This window comes from Lonchura striata, chromosome 7 (genome assembly GCF_050655825.1).
Source record: "Lonchura striata isolate lonStrDom1 chromosome 7, ASM5065582v1, whole genome shotgun sequence".
In the NCBI taxonomy this organism is placed as follows: domain Eukaryota; kingdom Metazoa; phylum Chordata; class Aves; order Passeriformes; family Estrildidae; genus Lonchura; species Lonchura striata.
Genome location: NC_140709.1, coordinates 14,216,638 through 14,238,180, shown reverse-complemented (window position 1 = coordinate 14,238,180; position 21,543 = coordinate 14,216,638). Strand labels below are relative to the sequence as shown.

The following is a 21,543-nucleotide window of genomic DNA, read 5'->3' as shown; positions in this document are numbered from 1 at the left end:
TAAAAAGCACAGGGATCACTCCTGTACAATTGGAGAGGCTGGTGAGATGGGCTGAGAGGAGTGGTGCATGTGTCCCCATCATGGCGGGTAATGCTTGTGATCTTCCCCAGCACCTGCACAGGAACCTTAACAAGCTGTGCACTATAACAGACCACAAATCAGCCCTAAGCTACACAGCCTAACATGACAACAGCCTCCAGCATGCATATTAAAAGTAATAACATGAAATATGGGGCTTAGACAGTTTTCCAAATTAAACTTGCTCAGTATGTCACTGGGAGGCAGTTGGGCACTGCTGACTGCCCCTCCGTTCACATGGCTTTAATCAGACTGGAGCAGCATGATGTAACCTTTTCTTTTCCTGGGGATAAGCCATGCTGCATTATCTGGGATGCTACTAAGGCTAAGGAGGAGTACAATTACTGTAGCCCAGCTGCTGCATAATAATACACTGATCATCAGCATGATGTTCTGCTCCAGCCTGATTTTGAGCCTGAACTTTGAGTGTGATTCAGTCTGAGTGTCCCTTGGGTGGGTTCACAGCTCACTGTATTTTACTTAAGCTTGGGGAGGACTTTCTAAGACATATCTGTTTTCTTGCTGCTCTGGCTCTGCGCTGTCTTTTTCTAAACTGGAGGATGTGAGAGCCTGCAGGAAGGCCATGCTGGCTTTGACATGATTAACCAAGACAGGTTTCAGCAGGAATGCCATAGCTGAACATGTTGGTCCTATGGCAATCCAGTACAGGAGTTTCTCTGAGAAGATGAGAAAGTGGGTATCCACTGATGGCAAACAGGAAAGGGTCTTAATGAGATGTTTACCAAGTTTATCTTAGGAAAATGTTCTCACAGAGCTGCCACAATCCCTGACTGGACACTGACAGAAACCTGCCTTTTCTCCCCATGGCTACAGCTGCTCTGACCTACCACAACCCTTCTTTGGGGATCTCAGCAGGACTTGCTAATTCTGGCTTACCACTGAGCTAAAGCAGAAATGCACTTACTAAAAGGCTCCAGTAAATCAGAGGGTGGCCAGGGGGCTTGGATCCAATCCAGCTGTCAGTGTAGACACAGTAAATAATATATTGACTGAACTTGTCTATGTCCCTTTGCAGAGATCAGATCCTGGTTCCTGCTTCACAACTACTAACACTGCTCTGACAGAAGTGACTGATGCCTTTAGATCCCAGAGTCACAGTTCAGCTCATGTGCATGACCTAGCCAATGGACTGCAGCATGCTTTTGCAGAAAACTATTTCATTGCAGTATAGATTTGGTTTCAGACTCTTACATGGGAATGCTAGTGCCTCAGAAAGGTTATTTTGTAGCTGACTTTATTTTTGTCAGAGGAGTTGGTTTTTTTTTATTGGATCTACTCTGTAACAGCTATGATTATAAATCATATTTGATATAATTTTCCAATGCCTTAAAATTCTGCTAATCTGGCCTTTGGTTTAGCAAGCTTTGATCCCACAGCACCCCTAATCCCTTTTCTTGATGTCAGCAGTAGCCCCATTAGAGCTGGAGTCCAAAAGGTTAATTGACTAAACCATAATTATTGAGTTTCTTCTCTCTGGTGTGAGCTGGGGACATCCCATGCTAGTGATAAGTGAGTCCTCAGAAAAGAAAGCTGGGTAGCAGGGAGGTGGCTTCCTCATCGACCTGGTAGCCCTGTGTGAGGTGATAGATTCCTGGTTCTGTAAATATTTTCAGGTTCAGCAGCCTGAATACTGCCACAGTCTAATCCAGCCCTGTCTAGCTGGCCTGCACACAACTCTGTCTTGCAGACAGCCTGGTTCCTTCTGCAAACCTGTGAGAAACTTTGTGTTGATACCTAGTGGGTCCCTGAGGCAGGACCTGGTAGGAGTGTCCAGCTTGGGGGTGCAGGTGGTCACTGTGCTCCCCTAACCCTGCGTGTGTCTCTGGAGCAGCTCTGAAGGAGCACATGGAGTCGTGGTGTGACTGAGGATGTATGGATTGGGAGCCCAGGCACCATGAGAGGTTTCCCAGAGAGGTTTCCAAAGAGTCAACAACAACTGGTCCTGGTGCATGGTGCACTGGACTTTGTGATCCTGAAATGAAAGTGTCTTTGTAACCTCTCTTCTTTAGTGACAAGGGGCAATGTGGTGTGATGCTACCCTGGGATTTGTCCCCAGCTACTGCAGAGGGAAACAGGGGTAACACCTTAGGCTCTGCAGCCTTTCCATGTGGAAGGGAAAGGCTGCAGAGTGAAACTTGGAGGCTGCTGGTTGTAGGACAGATGCTGTCTTCCTGCTGTGAAACCTTGGCCAGAAGTGGAAATGCACGTGCCTTTTAAAAGAGAGTCTGTAGAGTGGGAACAAAAGGAGCAAAAGAACTCTCTCTCTCTCTTCCTCTCTCTCTTTTTTTTTTCCTAAGAAGATAAAAACAGTTGTCTCAACCCAGTAAGGTACATTTGAAATGATTTTGAAAGGCACTATTGGGAGCTGGACTTCTTCTCTTTAACAATTTTCTGCAGCTAAATAAGAAAGAGTAACAAAACCTGAAACAATGGTGAGGAAGTCCAGAGGCTTCTGACAAAGTTTGCTGGTGAAAGACAAGCTTTCCCTGTGACTGAGAGGGTAACTGCTGGCCAGAACAACCATTCAAGCATCTGAGCAAAGACAGAAGTGTATGAGTATATGTACATGTGAAGAAAAAAGCCTCATTGGAAGGAGGCAGTATAGGAGTCAGCGTCATCAAATGCTTCCCCTTCTTTCTTTGAAAAATACACCAGGCTATGTACTTCCCTTACAGATTAGAATGAAAGCAATGGGTTTTCTAGTGAAGCCCACATGTCATGAGGGAGGCATTTTCTATTCATACATGCATATTTTTATACATAAGGACACAGTGATTACATATATAAATATAGTCATATATGTATACATGTATGCATAAGAAATTTTAGACCATCTATTTAGTGGTTTCTTTTTGATTGTCTGTTTCCCTGTGCTTCTTTATGCTGTGTTTTATGTTTTTGTTGCTCACTCACGCATTTTCTATCCCCAAAATCAGAGTCTGTGTGGCCAGGTCCTGTCTTTCTGCAACCAGCCCACTCAGAGCCAGAGGTAAGGAAACCCAGGGCTTTGTGTACTGTGAAAGATTTTCTCATTTTCCTGGATAACTGAAAATAAATAGTGATTAGATTAAAATAAACAACTGTGCACTCCTATACCAAACTGCTGAGACTGGACCTGAGAAATGGAGGAGATTGCTGGTGTGGGGCTGGAGTAATCATAGCTTGGCATGATGGAGCACCCTTCAGGCAGAGGAAATAGACCCCCAGCTTGCTGCATGTTTTATTGTTCCGATCCTGTGGAGCTGTGTTGATTTAGCACAGCAGAAGAAGCTGTGTTTTCAGATGTGTGTTAGCAAAATCAATTCCCCTGCTCCAGAGCTCGGGCTGGTGCAGCTGAGCACAGCAGGGGCTCCACGCCCCCGGCAGCAGGAGGATGCTCAGGACAGCGTGAGAGAGATGGAGGAGGCAAACACGAGGGTGGTGGAACTCAGGATGTAACCAGGCAAGTAGGAAACCTCTGCAGTGATTGTGGGGATGGTCGTTCCCCCAGCTCCCTGCTCACCTGATGAAGATCAAAAGCTGCCTTCTACGTGGCCATTTCTGTCCCTCCAAACAGCCTGCCCTGACAGGCTTTTTGTGGGGAGCACATTACAAGCTTGTGGACATGACCTTTACAGCTCAATGTTGTAATGGGGGTTTCTTGCTGATAAATGAATTCAAAGATATTCAAGATGAAAGATCCCCAGCTCCTGTCTCATGAGGTAATGGCAGGAAAGACATCAGAAACCAAGGTGATTGGAGGAAGCTGGGAGTGGCTAATCTGAATAAATAAGAAATTCTGTGAGCAATGAAGTGATTGAAATGTTCTTGATCATCTCTTTCCCCCTTTCTTGTAACACTGCAGTCTGAGCAGACTTTCAAATATCTCCTTCCACACAATAGTGCTATAGGGCAAGGAAAAATTCAGCATATTACTTGAAGCATAAACAAGTGTGGAGAGAGAGCTTTCCTTAGATGGGACCAGTGGAGTTTGCAAGTTAGCTGAAAGCACAATGAAAAATGCACCACTTGGGGAATGTATAAATAATTCCATACATTATTCTATAGCACATCAAAACACAGAGCCAGCCTCACACGCTTCAGTAGTTTTTGCTTCTGAGTGTTTTAAATGAGCTTGAAACCCTCTCAGATGCTTTTCTTCATAGGTGAATGGCTATCCAATGTACCAAATGCAAAAATGTAATTAAACTTTAAACTCTTAAAATGCCAAGTACCACTGGGATAACACAGGGGTAAAACACAGTAATTGTTTATATTTACGTCTAGTTACGGTTTCTTTTCAGGTGTCTACCAGAACAGCTACTCGGGAAGGGCAAAAAATGTAAGAATCAGTATGTCTTTGTAAAGTCAGAACTTCAAAGTCTTCATTGACTTTCAATGTGGTGTGATCTCATTACCTGCCTGCTGAGAACAGTGCTCTGCTTGATGCTGGTAATGCAGGGGGGCTTCTTTCCCAGATATTTCAAAGTCCTCCCCTTCCTCTAAAGCCCTGGTAGCACTGCATCCCATCTCAGAGCATCTGAGCATGCTGTGTGCCAGGCCTTGAGACTGCAATTTGAAAGAGATGAATGAGTCTCTGCCCTCTTTCTCACAAGTCCTTTCCCAATTTGCCATGGCCATGGCCACTTCAGAGGCATTGGAAACTCCCATATCCTGGCATAAGGACATCTCTGGCTTATGTTGTCTGTTTAGTAGGAAGTAAGGAATAAAGTTGTTACAGGAATAAGAACAAAGGAAAGGGTGTTTAAATTACCACAACAAGGAATTTTTTGCTGCCAGGTCACATGACAAATCATATTTAAAGTGTTACAATCAAATGTGAGGTCCTGTGTCCCAAGTGTTATGATATAGATGCACATACAAGACCCAAATAATCCTAGTAAAATTTAAGGGACTTGTTTGAATTTATGAAATGACTTTGATAATATTCTCAAATCTCTGCTCAGTTTGAGAAGAGATGTTTGTTACGTTTCCAGTTCTGATTTTAATGTTAACTGTAAAAAAAGATTCAGGAGAGAAAAGCAAATATGAGCTAAAGCCTACATTTCTCGAGCATTGGCTTAGGAGAAGGTACAATCTTTCTTGTTCTTTGAAGGAGTTACTGTGTGTGTAACTGGCTGAGGCTGTGCAGGGACTTTGAGGAGGGAATTTTTCTCTTTTTATTTCTTTCCTACTGCAAAATGGACTTTACCAATAAGCCTTGGTTTCTAAGCAGAGGTGTAATGCACACAACGCCTTTTCAACTTGGCCCCAGCCTGCTTTTGAGCAAGTGTGAATGAGTCCAATTTTCATACTAATGGGTGTGTTGAGCTTATAAGACTTTCAATAGAAAACATCTTAGTAGCAATTGTCAATCTGTGTTTTGCCAGGCTGCTCCAGGTTACTGACAGTTCAGGTGGTCCTACAAGCTCCCAAAAGATCTGGCTTTGCAGAGCAAGTTCTGCTAATGCTCATATTTCACATTGAGTACATTGCAGACTGCTACAGGATTGTATCTTTCTTTCTTTAGAGGCAGTGAAAAGCTTGTATAACAATCCAATTTAAAGATCAGACTTGCAGTGCATTTCTGCAAAAAAGATTTCTGGAGTGATCAAAAAACTGGAAAAGGCTTTTGGAAAGTTTCTGAACTTCTACAGAGGTTTGATTAGTTCTCAAGGTGGAAGATTCACTTCTGCACATATACATTCCCTTCCCTCAACGTTTACTCTAGATCACCTCAAAGACCTGATCACCTGGCCAAGGAAATTAAAGCAAAAATAATCCTCTTACTTCCACCCCCCTTTATAAAATCACTGGTGGTAAAGTCTTGCAGTAAAGACCAGTGGAATCAGCACTGTAATGATTGTAAGAGTTAATTCCAAAGAGTTTTGTGTGGGTTTTTGTTTGTTTGTGGTATTTGTTTGGTTTAGTTGCTGGTGTTTTGTTTTGTTTGCTTGTTTTGTTTGTTCATTTTCAGTTACTGGAGCTCATTTAGCCACCCAGACTGTAGGCATCTACATCAGCCTGGCTATTTGTCCTCCCTTAGAAGTGAGATGGTGAGATGCACTTCCAAGGGGGTCATTCATGCTTTAGAGAGTGCTGCTGGTGGGAGGGATTAAACCAGCCCTGTTCCCTCAGGACCTTCTGTATGAAATATAAATGATAAAACCACAAGGCTTTTAGCTGTGTGGTCTGGGGACCTTAGTTTAAATTTGGTAGCAGTTTGCCTCTAGAAACAGTCTGCACACACTGCAGGGGCTGGAGAATATATATCAGTAGTCCCTTGGCTTGATCATAGCAAACTTGTGGCAATTACTATTTCTAGGTGTAATCTCAGTGTATCCATGGGGAATGGGAAGCCAATTGCTTTGGAAACCTTAGTTGGATACTGTGGCCCAGTCTTTAATTTCCAGCTTGTCTAGATAGAGATGAAAGACCCGTGTGCAAGAACAAGCTCATTCAGTCTGTGAGCACTGTGCAGCAGGGCAGCCAAAAAATCAGCTGAAAACCAACCTGCGGAAAGGTGGTCAGACAGGCCAGAGAGAATTCTTTCCTTTGAACACCAGGGAGTCTGCAGGCTTCCTATGCAGTGCTGTTTGCTATTAACAGCCAGCCAGAAGAATCTCTGCCCTCTCTCCAGGCTGGGGCATTTTGATGGATGGGTGCAAGGAGCTTGGTTTGGGGTGAGGGGAAAGGTGAGCAATGTGAACATATCCACCAGGCTTGTTCCTGCCAGCTGCTCTGAGCCAGGCAAAGTGATATAATCACAGAGAAGGCAAACCAGGCAGATCTGAGGAGTTGTGGGTTTACCCAGCTCTATGCATCCTGTCACAGGACACTGCCAGGGCTGTTTGGACTTCTTGAAGAAGTATCTCCGAGTCAGAGGGTTTGGACAGTCAGATGTTCCTCCCTAGGAGCAATGTTCCTATCCCAGTTCTGTCCCAGAGAAAATGAACTGTAAAAGTGTCTAACATCTTAATGCCTGTTTCTACTTTTTTTTTTCTCTAGGGTTATGGATGAAGCAAAGGCAGAACTTTTTGTCCAAAGCCAGAACCAAAAATGAGCTAAGGTGTGAATGCCCCAGAATGCTCTCTTGGCTTTCCCAAAGGATCACATCTCTTGGGATGTAATACATTTCTTTCCTTTGCACCCATTTCTTTGTTTCCTGTAGTTCTTCTCTGACTTTCTACTGGAATTCACTTCCTCTTATCTTTTCAAAATTTTCAATCCTTCTTCTCTTGCCCCTCTATTGGCTTTCTCAGGCTTTCTCTACCAACTATACACTTCAACCATTCTTGTGCCTTTCTTTGAATACCTGCTTTCTCCTCTCATCCCCACTTCTTTTTTCTAGCTTCAGTCTTTTGGAAATCCTTTTTCACTTTGACCATGTCCTGGTCAGCCTTAAGCCTGCCTATGTAGGCTTCACCTTCCAGATGATGACTTCTCCTTATTTCTCTCCTGCGCTTTTGGATTCTGTCAAATTCTGAGTTCATCTTTCCTATATTGCTTTATTGCAGGGAGGTTTTGTAGATTCTTTATTGATCAGCTTAGCCTTATCTTCTCAGCTTCTCTGTTATTGGGACTAAGTATATTCTGTGTGTAATGTGGGTTGGGTTTTGTATTACAATGCTGCTAAAATGCTGCAGCCATCCCAGGCTCCATAAAGGTATACAGCATTATACTGTATTAGGGCTTTACAATATAATTGTGTTAATCAGCAGAAAGGCTGCAATAATCTAAGATTACACTTCTTCCTACTAGGCGGTGAATTGTGATTAAAGAACCCCACAGAAAAACTGGGTTGCTCCATTTAGCCCTGGTCTCAATTCATCAGCCTGGGAGTTAATCGCTTGCCTGCAGCCACGGCAGCCTGAAATAGCACCATTTGTTCTGGCAAGTGGGCAGGGAGGACAAGGCTAACCTGCTGAGCTTCTCTCTGCCAACTGGCTGCTGTTTGGAGATGTGGCCCGAAGTGAAGATTTGCTTGTCTGTGCTTTGAATCTAATTGCATTTGTTGACCTTCTGACTTCTTTGGTTGTGAATCAGTTCTAAACCTGGAAGCAAAGTGCTATTTTAGTAGTCAGGCAAAAAGGGCTGCTTAGGTCCTACCTTTGTCTTTGTGTGTCTGGGAGTAATGATGAATGCTTTATTTTCATGAGATCAAGAATGAGAATTAGCTCAAGAGAGGCATGAAATGCTTTTAGAAACATATCTTGAAGTAGATAGCATGGTATTTGGCTCTTAATTAGTTTTTGATGAGGTTTCTATAATGCAAGGCAGCACAGATTGATGTTTCAGGATTGTTAACATTGTTTATTTCATGAGGTGAAAAGGGGAGTATCCCACTTTCTCTGTTTCTCCTGCACCTTACATTCATTGCTGTGTAGTCTTTTATTGAAAAGGGCTAGAAGGGTTACTCACCTGCCTTCTAAGTATCATCCTGGTTACATCAGAAACCCTCCAAGTGACAAATGTTAAAAGATGGTATCTGGATGCCCAACTTCCCAGTAGCTTTTGTGCTTTCTATCACACTCCAAAGCCTTTTAATCAGGGATGAAACCCTGAGTTGTGCCTCTCTGTTTCTCTGTGGTTTGGTTACTATTAGGTTTGAGTGAAGTAACAATAGAACAGGGCTATGCCATGCTGTTAAAATTCAGTGAAACTCTTTCAATTTAATATTAAATTTTTATGGGGGTAAATGGAAAAATGTTCAGACACTTGATCTACATCACATTTATACCTTCTCTTTCTATACCCTGGAAATATTGTCTTTGTTCTGCTTTTCATCACACATGAATTGGGTACACTTCAAGCTGTCTGTTGTTCTATATTTTCAAACCATTGCTAGTAAGAAATTATCTTATAGTACATTATGTTTCAGAGACAGATAAAGAACTCCTGACTGTCAGTTGAAGAGGTAATAATGTATAAATGTGAATAAATACATGAATACATATAGATAAGTACATAAAGGCACATGTATGCAAAATCAGAGTTCCCATTTTCAATTCCTAATGGTGCTGCTCTAATGAATACTGCTTCTGCCACACAGTTAAAAGCACAGTATTTTTTTCTGCAATTTTCCCTCTCTCCCTGATTTTTTTTGTTTTTGTTTCCTAAATGGTCTTAGTAGTTCTAGTTTGTTTCTTGTAAACAGTTTCATTTTTTCTTAGCATAGCCCCTCTAGTTTTTCCAATAGTGCAGCAGGAGATAACAGAAGACTAGCTATTCTCAGTTGGGATTTGATTTCTTGCAATGTTGTGGACAGAACAGTAATTTAACAACACTTTCTGTCTCAGAAAACTAAAAACAAAGTACCAGGACAATGGGTCCATGCAGTGCCTGAACACAGCATTAAGGTACTTGTCTTCAAGACAAGGTCTTCCAGGAGGTGAGAGTGCAATTCCTGTTTTTGTTGATGATGAATGTAGGCACCAAATGATTAATTGACTGCCTAAAGACACAGGGGGAAGAGTCACAAACTAAATCTAGGTCCCTCAGCTGCTGAACATTTATTAATAACATGAAATTCCTATCAATAACTCATGTATTCTTTATTCAGATTTAACAGGTCCTCTCATTTCTGTTTGTGTGTCCATCTGATACTGCTGGCTATGATTTTGGTGTAACATCTTTTGACAACAGTAAAGAGGAGGAACGTCAACTTCTAAAAGTCCTACCTCTTTAGGAATTTTGTTGTTTGGCATTACAGAAATAGGAATCAGCTACTTTTAGCCAAGTGCTTTTCCCCCAATATAAAAATGATATCTCTTGTCCAAGGCTTTGAGTTTACATATTCTGTTAATTTGTTCAAATGGAATATGTTTAGAGGATGGCAACAGGATGAGAAAACCTTGTTGAGACAGTTGGAGCCTAGTTGTTTAGAAAATCAAGTTTTTTTGTAAGATATCTATAGATCAAGTAGTTATAAAAAGCTTGGGAAAACATTGTAAAAAACCATTGTGATCTTAATGATCCTAAAATCATATGCTGTTAATGTATATTAATTTTTAATGAAGAACCTTCATATATATCTAAAAATATAATGAATTAGTGCTTTATGGAAAATACTTGGTCTAAGTTCTTAAAGGGCATGTGTAAGAAGTGGTTCTTGGGATTTTTCTTTAGTATTAGATTTATTTAATAACAGCAGCTCATCTTCTAGGGTAAGTATTCTGTGAATATGAAAAGACTAACAAGGTGCTAGATTTTTGTATTATCAGATTATTATTTTAAAAATATTATCTGTTTTTAAAATAAAGACCATTGAGATGGTTCATTGGTTTGGGACTGGGACTTTCTACAATGAACTGGAAGAATCAAAGCTAACCAAAATAATGAATGTTAATTAAGTTCTGACTAATGTCATGCAGTATGATTGTTGCGACTCTATTCTACTCTCTCCTCATTCTTTCCCTCATTCAAGCCCAGACACTGAGCATATTGGATGCTCCTTCCTCACAAGTCCCAGCTAGAGTCAGGCCGTAAGTTAATCTATTTTATGTGAAAAAGGCACAAGGACATGAAACAATTTGCCAGAGATCTAAAATGAAGTGGAGAAGTGAACAGCTCTGCCTACAAATCTCAGTCCCCCAAGCAGAATACAGAACATGGATGTTTGGATAGTGTTTTTACACTGCTTCAAATTTGGAGCTATTCCACTCACTGAACACTGTAAGCTTTCAGGGGTGCTGGTTTCAGGTCTCAAGGATCACGTGCTCTTCATTAGTTTATCCTGCAATTCATCAGTGTCTTACTAGAAAACAAACAAACCCAAACTCTGTGGTGAACTGACAGTCTGGAGCATTTCCTTTTTCACTTGTTCTCCTTTTCATATTACAAATTACCAACATTCACAGATGATGCTGAGCTTTTGATACTGGTTTGCTGGAAAGATGTTTACTTTGTTGTATTTTCTTTGTAAGAAAGTTGCAGTGCATGAACAAGGTGTGCTTGGTCTCAAGCCACGAAGATCAGGTGCAGGTGAAAGCAGTGCCAGAGCTACCATGGCTCAGCAAGTTGTCCCTGCCCGTCTGATCTGCAGCACAGGGCTCTGAGTCCTGAGCTCAGTACAGTTCCAAGCCCTCCTGCTGGTTGGTTATGCACACTTTTAGCTGTGCCCCTGGAAGAAGCTTACAAACAGGTCCATGACCATGGATGGTGATGGGAGGTGAGACAGTAATGCATGGAGGGGCTGTAACACAGTCTCAGGTAATCCACTCATGAGGTAAGGATCCCTTTGCAGAACCAGTGTTAGTTTCTACCATTTCAAAATCAAAATGGGGCTAGCTGGTGCGACCACATGGGTACGGTCTTGCCCTATAATGCCATCATATCTTTGTTTTATTCCTAAAATATTAACTATTGCCTATCAGCAGCAATTTCTAAAAATGTCATAGGTCTGCAGCAATCTGGTATCATGCTACAATGAGACTTGTGTCTAAATAGACCTTAATTTCATACTGAAGGGGCACTGTGACTACCTGCTCTTCTGTTCTGTTGTGTCTTTGGTAAGGACACTATATTTTTGGAAGCTGTAACCCAGATGCAGTCATTAATTCAGACAGCAGTTGTGAGTGAGAACTGGCGAGCAGCAAAAAGAAGCAGTTTCAATGATTAGAGCATCAGGAAAACTACAGACGGGTGAGCTGTGGTGGTGGTTGTGTGTGTAGTGCTTTTGTATTCATGACAACCTACTCATTTGCAAAGAGCACAGAAAATCAATCAAAATCTATACCAAACAAAGAAATGATAAATTAATCAATAAAGCCACAGGCTAATCAAATGGTACCCTCCTTGACGACTCTAATAGAAAAGGAACAATTGCTGGTTCTGGCTCCTGATTTAGAATGACAGTATTTGCAAACAAGCACTGATTCAGGCTTTAGCTAATTAAGTCAAGTGAGCTGTATTGAACAGGATTCCACTTCAGGTTTTTTCTCAGTTAATGAGATAAATGGATCAATTTCCCAATTTCATACACCTTTCCCAAAGACTGAATAAGAGTGCATTAGTTTATACACAGCTGTACATTGTGAAGGCAGGACTACAGGTCACAGAAGAGCTCTGGTCCACTGCAGAAACTTAAGTTTTTACACTATATAATCCGTGACATACATCAACATTCAGCTTCAAACTAATAATCTCTATTTGTCTTGTTCCTCTATCTAGAAATTTTCTCCTTCATCTTCTAGAAATAATTCCTAGTTTCCAGATTAACTGTGTCTAAACTACCTTGTACTTAGCTTATTCCAAATACTCAGTTCTTTCCAAAAGATGAGTGTCTGTGCTTGGGTTATTGTCACTTGTGTCTGATGCATAGTTGAGGATGCAGTGGTGGACATTGTATCACAGGGAGAATCCACCTTGTCTGTCAAAGAGCAGGTCACTTTCTGGTCCAAATCTTTCTCAATTTACACGTGATACTCAGAAGCAACTACTCTGTTCATCTGTCATAGCTATTCCCTTGTTCACTGCTCAACTTTTATACAAATGCTTTGAGAAAATTCTTATTCCATTGGAGTTGTGGGGGAAGGGGTTGTAAAAGAAAATTATATAGGTTTAATCTTGAGCCATTACAATAATTTAAGGAAGGATTTTTAGGTACATGGGTGATCATACAAATTTCTTTGGTCTTCATCCTCCCTGAGGAGGCAGAGGAATGGATTTGATTCTTCCAGACAAAGACCCTGAGGGCTGGAATGCTGCCTGCCAGGCCTGGGCCTGTATATTCCATGGGGATAGGTCACTGCAGAGGTGCTATTTTGGTTCTGCAACAGATTGTGCTTTTATATCCTTTGAGCTCTGGGGGTCCTTTCAAACAGGCAATTAGTGCTTTTACAAACATAATTATCAGTGGTGCTGCACCAGACTAATTGCAAGTGTTTCCTACTGTCTCCTCTTGCTCTGGAGGAATCTAATACTGGGAACCAGAAGCAATATTTGCCTTTAAACTTGTCCAGAAACTTTGCTTCCATAAAGTTTTCCATGAGTTTTTTAGTTTTAACTTTTTTCTTTTCTATGAGAGTGAACCTTGGGTGAAGATAACGAGCTTCATGCATTCAAATCAGTGCCTGAGTGTTAATTAGGTCACTCTTACTAGGATGATTTATTGACCTATATTCAGTATTAGCAGCCCTAAGTTTTCCTACATAGAGGATCAGTGAAAATTACATTCATCATTCTTTGAGACATTGATAATCTTATTTTTTCCTCTATTTTAGGTTTGCAGAGCAGATTAATAAATAATGTAATCTGAGGGCCTGATTGAGTAGTTTTTCAAGATGTTGAAAGTCCTCAAAAGAAAAAATAAGCCTTGATTTTTAGGTTTTCAAAGCAGATTAACAAAGATCAGCTTTTGGAGCCTGGTTAACTATTTTGAGCTGAATGGAGGGCTTCCACTGATTGCAGTAGTCACTGGATGATATTAATATATTGTACATAGAAAAGATGGCCCAGCTACTTATATGGGAAAAGAGCTTATAAAAGCCCCCAAAACCAGAATCAAATATCTTTGATGTTTCACAGTGTGATGGACATCTTGTAGAAAGGGACTTTGGACTGAGAACTTTTATTCCTATACTTTTTCTTTTCTGGGTTTCAGGTTGTTTTTTTTTTTCCCAGAAGTCTTGACATGAGGGATGGTTTACCAAGTATTAGTAGCCTTCAGATTTGTGTGTGTTTAAACATCTAATGTGACTAGTTAGATTCTGATGTTGGTCTCTGGAGTAGCCTGCAGGCCAGGCACTTTCTTGTACAGACTAGGGTTATTTGTTTGATTTAAAAAAAAAAATCTAATGAAATACAACACCATGCCTTTTCCAATATGGGGACATGAAGCTGTGATGGTGCAGTCTTAGAGAAAACAAAAGAAAGTAATCTTCACAAAATGTACTCTTAGGCTATGGAGTTCCTTGCTGCAGTTGCTGTAGGTGCTAGAAGTTTCTACGTATGTAAAATATAAATGAACAAATTTATTGGGAAAAAAAATGCTTTGATGGGTATCCCCTTTGGTTTGGGAAAACCTTTAACAGGATTTCCTGGAGGCTGAAAAAAGACTTGAAGCATCATTGAATGCTTGCCATGTTCTAATATGTTTCCTCAAATAGCTGGCATTGATCAGCATTGAAGGAAAATCTTGGATCAACCAATCCTCTATTGTGCTGTCCTTGACTTATGTGACCACGCTTCCTGTGTCTACGTAAGCATGTGTGTTCATCCTCTACCTGCATTAATTTTTTTAGAGGGTTGAATTGTCACCAAATTTGGCAGACGGTAGAAATCTCAAATATACCCAGCTTCTATGTGTTTTGTAAAAAGAAGAAACCTGAAAGAGATTAAGGAGAATTTTTCTGTGTTAGTGCATGACCACAGTTTTTGCTGGACAGTAGAGTCCACATAAGGCTACACTGCTATTATTGTCCAGACTTGGAAAAAGGCTTCAGAACTCACAATCTATTAGACATCAGAAAATTCAGCCAAGGACAAAGCCAACCAAACAACTAATTTACCTTTCATCTCAGTGTTTTCTCTGCAGAATCAAACCTGCAGAAATTTCTCTGAAAGAAAATTGCCATATTTTTCTTTGGACCTGATCCAAATGGCAAAAATGGACTCTTGGGTGTAGTGAGGTCTTCTCTCTTCCTCATGAATTTAAGGATCATTAAGCACTCTTAGCAATGATCCAGGATTGGTCTCTGCAGAATCTCCACACCTTAATTGTTGTATGGTTCAATTCTTTATTTAGGTCTGTAGGAAAGGCTTGCAGAGAACAATCAAGCCTGAAGTCCTCACATTGGAATACCTGAATCAATAGGAAAATTTGAATGTTTGTTCCAGCCTATGGGTAGGAATAGCAAACACATGCCAAGCCAAGCTCTACATCCTTTGCAGCTTCTTATTTAGCAGGTTTTCAGTCTGGAGCCCAGCTGAGTGCAGTGGAATCAGGAGGGACAGCAGCTGCTCTGTAATGGATTGGCTAAAAGGAGGCAAACTGGCTGCAGTCCTGGGACCCAAACCCAGGCTTAGTGGTATTCCAGGCCCTGAACACACCAAGCTGTGAGTACATCCCTGTGCTAAGAGCCCCTCCTGGGACTGGTGCTGCCACACTCTGTGAGCAGGGCTTGAAGGTCACATGGGATTTCTGTGTGGGAACAGGAACTTGACACTGTATATATATATATATTATTTTTTCCAATAAAATCCACCATTGCCAGCATTTCTTTATCCCCCTTCACATTCTAGTCCCACAGTTCCCATTCTAATAAGACCAAAAGGGCATCTAAAAGTAATAAAAGCTTTTTTCTTCTCCTAGTGAGCTTTCTTCTCCAGCATGTTGATGCTCCTGATAACTGATCATGCCTTCTTATTTATTCATGAGAGTGAGTCTGGCCTACAGATGCACACAACTGATAGTGAGCAGCTCACTCTGGAGACATGACTGGACAAGAACAACTCAGTGTTACACGAGGCTGGGAACATTTGCAGTGAAAACACTTCTCAGGGGAGGTTGGAAATGGTGAGAAATGTTATCTGCTCAGGATCTCTGTATAAGTGCATATAGATTGGCATTTAGTTAAATGAGAACGGGGAAGAGGGCACTTGGCTGTTTCAACACCAGTATAGATTAGCACCAACTAGTTATCATAAAATAACATGGACTTTGAGCTTCATGAACTATATGTAATTAGTTATTACATGCAAGTGTTAATTAACACAAAGAAAATGCTAATGACTCATGGAGGAAAGGAGTGTCTGGGGGAAAGTTTTGTATCAGCTCACTTGACCTCTTGTGCTGTGGAAGCATACTGGGCTGGACATATTTTTAAGCCCAGACTGACTGTTCTTAAGTTCTCATATAACGTAACAGATAATAACTTTGACTAGGGAAAAAAAATCTATTTTCCTTTCATACATTTATGTAATAAAGAAGGGAGAAAGCAAGATGGATTGGAAAATGTGCATCAGAAAAGTGGCCAAAATGTGGAAGGGTTTTGGCTCTCTTCTTGAGTTGAAGATGGAGTCAATGGAGTCATTTGATTTTGTTGCATTTCTTGCTTTTTGGCCTTTAAAAAAGTTTCTAATAAAAATCATATCCCCAAAAGAGAGCAGCAATTTTTCAGAGGTGGAAAATAACATCAAAGTAGAAATGATTTTTAGAGCTGGCATTTCTGGGATGTTTAATGATAAGTCAAACTTGCCAGAACAGAGAAAAGCTGTGCTAATGCACAGCAGTCGGAGATTTTTCCCTTGACTACCACAGCTAATATTATCAACAAACCTTCATATTCCCTGCAAAGAGCAGATGGGAAAGCATCAGTTAATGACCATATATACAAGCTTGGGAATCTCTCTTTTGCAAAAATGCAGACAATTCAGGTGAAAATTTTCGTTCCTATATATACTTATGAGTAACTATTAAGTGAAGGTCAAATTCATTGGAGAGAATCCTTCCCTTCTTCCCAATTTGGAGCTACTCAAACAGCTGAGTCACGATGGATGCAAAAATCTGGTGGTGCAATGAGTCATCAGGAGAAAGAAACGTGAATCAAGAGATGCAGGGTTATCTGGGACAGGTCTGGCTCGCTGATGGATGGCAAGGGATGACTTACAGTTGGACCCGGTACTGGTTGTATTCTGTGGACCAACTGGGAGTCCTATTGGGGACTTAGATTCATTGCCAAATTTTGGAGAATGATGGCTAAAATCCTGCTGGTCCTCCTAGTGCTGCACCCGCAGAAGTGAGCAGCCAGTAGAATTCAGTTCCTCAAAGACTTTAAATGAGAAGCAGAATGAGAATAAGCACAGAAAGAAAGGAAATTGTCAGCATGAAATGCAGGAGTTGCAGAAGGACTTCTCTGAACACATTATTTTAATGTAGGGTCTGAACTGTTCCTCATATCTAGCAGAGGGGTCTGTGCAGGCTCACAGCAACTCTATGCAGGAAAAGACCAATCAAAAAGAATATTATGTAGATATTTGGTTTTAGTCTAATGCTTAGCAGAGACCTACCTCCTGGGCCCCCCTCAGGAAGCCTGTTACCCAGTCCTCACAGGGATATTCTGCTTGCTAAAAAAATGTAACATCTTTTGAAAGAGAAACCTACACATAAGAATATGGAAAGGCCAGTTGTAAATGCTGACTTGAAACAGAGATTTGAGGGAAATGGAGATTATTTTTGGTCTTGCCATTAAGAGCGGTTTTAAGATTTCCTGTCAGTATTGGGATATGGCATTTATTAAATTAGCAACTGCTTCTGGTTTATGTGGAGGACATACTGCTGGTTTGAGAAGCTCATTAGCAATATTTGTTGAATTCATATTTATTCCCAAAATCAATACTTGTAGCATACTAATTAAATCATCTGTTTAGGACAGCCCCATGCTGTACCAGAAGGAGCCCGTTCCCATCACGACACATGCAATAGAGCATTTAGTTCCCATTATTATTAATGAGCACTGCAGGCTTAATTCCTGATGTGAGTCTCTGAGCAGGCACGCACAGCCTCAGCTGTCTGCTGAATGTTTTAAGCAGGGCTTTTCTCAGACTCAGGATGCATTAACCCTTCTGGTGCCTTTGCTCTCGGGTTCTGAGTGAACTTAATAGAGACTCCAAAACCACTGAAGCGCCTTTCAGGATCTTGGTGAACTTTGAAGGAGGGCCCAGGGGCTTTGCAAGGAATTCAAAGGGACAAGTTGGATATGGAAGACCCATTGAACTGCATGGAAGAGCAAGAGCATTCACATTTCCTCTCACTCCTGGAGATCAAGTCTTTGTAAGAGGAAGATAGTGCTTCTGACTATTGGTTATTTTGGCTTTATGTTAAAATACGAATGTTTTAAGTGATTCTTTATTGTATCATGAAATATTTTATGACTTTAATTTCTTCAATTGCACTAGAATACAACTTTCTGCCCTGGAATTTGGCTGCTGAGCTCAGGCTTTTCTCAAGAGAAGATGTGCACTGTGCACTGGTATCTTAAAGTCCCACCTTGAAGCTGCAGTTCCCTTTCAGGCCAGAGATTTCTGCAGCACTTCTGCCAAGCCCTGACCAGCAGTTGCAAGAAATGGGTTTGATTTTCAGACGTTATTAATTCATCAGCCCCAATGTTCCCCTTGCTGAAAACCAGGAAGCAGAGCCAAGTCTCTGCTCTAATTGGCAGAAGTTGGGTGTGTGTGGGAATCGCTGTTGACCTGGTGCTTTCTTCTCCCACTGCAATTCCTTGCTCCCTTTTTTACTTTGTCAGAGTGGCAGGGGGGAGTATCTCTTCTTTATGAAGTTTTGGATTTCATAGCTGAAAATTACTGCAGCAGGGATGAGTGGCCTCTTGGTCTAGGATTTGTGGCAACTTCAAGCTTTTACTCGTTATTGCAGAAATACAAATTCCTCTGCCATGACTAGACCATGATTGACAGTGGGACAATTTATGTTATTAAAAAAAAATGCACATGGTTGTCATTTTACTGATTAATCCCTCTTCTCCATCACTCTTTTGTTTCCCTCAAATGTTCAAACAGGCTCTTTGGGGCTTCCCTTACTCTGGGACTTTCTGGAAATTGTTGAAGCTCTGTGTGTCTGGCAGATACATTCCTTTGAGCTCAGGAGAAATCATATACTGCTGGAGGTGCTTGGCCAGGCAGCAAGTTCGAGCTGCACAGATGTGGACATGCCCAGGAAGCCAAGGGATGGCACTTTTATAGTTACAACAGGTATGAGAATACTGAGTGGGATGATGGTGGTGCTGCACTGCACGTGGGGGACATGGGGACATGGGGGATTGGCTGGAGGAGGAGATGTGTGACTCACAGGGCTTGTGAAATGATGAATTTCCACTTGGACTAAGCACAGTGCAGGCAAGATTTCGCCAGTTATCACAGGCATGCAGTTTCTGTTCTCCAGTTAGCCCACTTTAAATCAAGACTTTAGGGAACATAGGATGGGCTGTGTTGATGTACCAATTGCAAAATCCATTACTTTTAAGTGATGGATTAACAAGGAAAATTTAGAGTTAAGAGTTTTCATCCTGTCTTTGTGAAGATTGTTAGAAAATTGGGAAAAAAAGAAACTCAGCCAGAAGGGGTACAAATACTCTGGGTTTTTTTTGTTCTGGCTTGTGCAGTGCCTTTGTTTAGGGGTGTACTGTTCTCTGGGGAATTAGACCACTGCCTTTGATTAACCAGTGTGACTATCTGTCATGAGGCCAGCAAAGGACCTAAGGACACCTGGCCAAATTCTCTCCTGGGATTGCTGGGATTTCTATGATGATCTCATTTCACTATGATAAAGGCATATGAGGGAAGGAGTGTATTTTTGGCCTCTTTTACTTTGCTTTCATGCTTACTTTTTCAAATTCCATCCTATTCTTCCTCTTTCTTTCTGTTAATATAATTCTTAATATTAAAAAAACCCCAAGCCAGCCCTGCCTAATGAAATTTGAGGCAAGACCAGCACATTTTATTAAGCACTGCAAAACACTTAGCAGCACAAGGGTTTTCATGCGTAATCAGATGCAGCAATTGGCTTGATTGCAATTGCTTCTGGGTCTGTTGCACAGAAGCACCTGATTAGATTTTAGCAGGGCTGCCAATTCCAGAGGAGCTTTAAGCCTCGTGCCATGAAGGGACCTGAGGGAAATCATGTCCCTCGTCCTTAGTGCCGCCACTTGGAGAAGGGAGAGAAACTGTTGGGTGGGAAAAGCAATTCCACAAAAGCTGGAAAAAGAATTTCCAGCTCTTCTGCCTGCCCAGTTTAACACTGGGAGCTGTTTCCTTGTTCTTCCTTCAGTTTCCCTGTGGTTTTGGAGAACTTCATGCCAGGCACCCCCTCGTTGACCGCTATGCTCTGTTGCATGTCTCTGCTCCACTGTCACAGCCACACCTTGGAGAGGAGGATGAGCAGTGCCAGACAGGGAGGGCCTTTCTCCTGGCTTGTCCCTTTGTGTGGATGGGCAGCAGTGCTCAGCTGAAAGGAGAAGCAAGCAGAGGTGGCACATGGTGGTGTCAGGGAGCGGTCAGGCTGGAGACAGCTGGGTAGCCTCATGGCTAGGGCTGTGCTGGCTGTTCCATCCACAGTAATAAAATGCAGGGCATGTTGCACATTGCCTCTGAATCCTCAGAGTGAGTCTCTTGATCTCAGCAGATGTGGAGCTCTTCAGCTCAGCTGAGAAGTGAGCCCTTGAGAGGGTGCTGTGCTCTCCCCAGACGTGGTGGATCGGGTGCTACTGCACTGTGCACGTGCCTAGGAGGGGGCTGTGACAGGAGCGTGCCCCCCTCCCAGGTACTCTGGGGACTTCTGAGACACAGAGACAGTCAGTGGTGGATGCAGTCGTTTCATCTGGAGATTGGGAGAAGTTTTTGAAAAGGTGTTTTTGGGCTGTGATAAAAATCAAATTTTTGTTGAATGCTTTTGCTCTGGAAAATCCCAGTTCTGAACTATTGGATTGATGAATAGTGACACCTATGATCTAAACAAATGTTGATGTTCTTGGCATTTTTGAAATGTCAGTGCAAAGCTAAAATCCTCTTATTTGACTCTTCTTGACTAAAAAAAAATAGATCATCAAGTGGAAACAAAGTTTTCCTGTGAAAAATATCACCTGTAATTAAAAGAAAAAAAAGCAGACTCTTTTCTTTCATGAAGGAAATACTTTATGAAAATCATTCAACTCACTGTAGGGTGGAAAATTCAGTATTCTTCACATCACACACCACTCTACATGTTATTTGAGGGAGGACAACTTCAACATCAGACTTTTTATTACCCGTGTGGAGATATTCCAAAAACCCCAGATTTATATAGGTGAAATGCTCTGAAAATCACCCACCTTCTGGCTGTTTCCAGTTTGATGTTCAGAATTGCCCTGTGGCTCTGGAAGCTTTTGATGATTTCCAGTCACTGAGTCCCATTCAGGGAACTCATACCTGCCCCTGTCAGTGAAAGTGATGAAAATTTTGCCTGAAGAAAGTTTGCAGCATTGGACTTGCTCCAATTTGTTTTCCATCATGTATAACAAAGTGCTTATTTACTTTTTTTCCCTTTGCCCAGCCTGGACAATTAAACCCCTGAGTCATTTTGCTTTTATTTCAAATCAGTTTCAGTCCCTGGTTCACTGACTTGCCCAGAGTTTTACAACACTTAGATACCAGAAGAAAAAATGCCATTAGAACCCCTGAAGATGTTGAAATTCATATGCTTGAATTTACAGTGCTTCAGGGGCTGTCCATTAATTTGATGAATTCCTTGAATTCTCTGTATGTGTGTGTGTGTTCTTATTAATGTTTTTAACAGCAGTGGGATATATTAACAGTACTTCACCTCTGGAGAATTGAGCCGTGTGAAGCAGCCGATGCAGCTGAGCAATGTGGACAGCCCTGAACCTGGGACAGCAGATGAGCCCTGGCTGAGATATGATGGCAGAAATGTTTGTGGGGAAATAGCTGCCCACACTGAGGGTCTGTCTAAGGCAG

General features: G+C 41.6%; 1 long non-coding RNA gene across 1 annotated transcript in view; it reads left to right on the top strand.

Moving 5' to 3' along the window:
- The window catches only part of LOC146766889 (uncharacterized), a 50,478-nt gene that overhangs the window by 9,661 nt on the left and 19,274 nt on the right, over nt 1–21,543 (top strand). Inside the window, exon 1 of the long non-coding RNA XR_014956504.1 lies at nt 1–21,543. This exon is cut by the window's left edge and continues 9,661 nt beyond it. This is a non-coding gene — a long non-coding RNA (uncharacterized LOC146766889).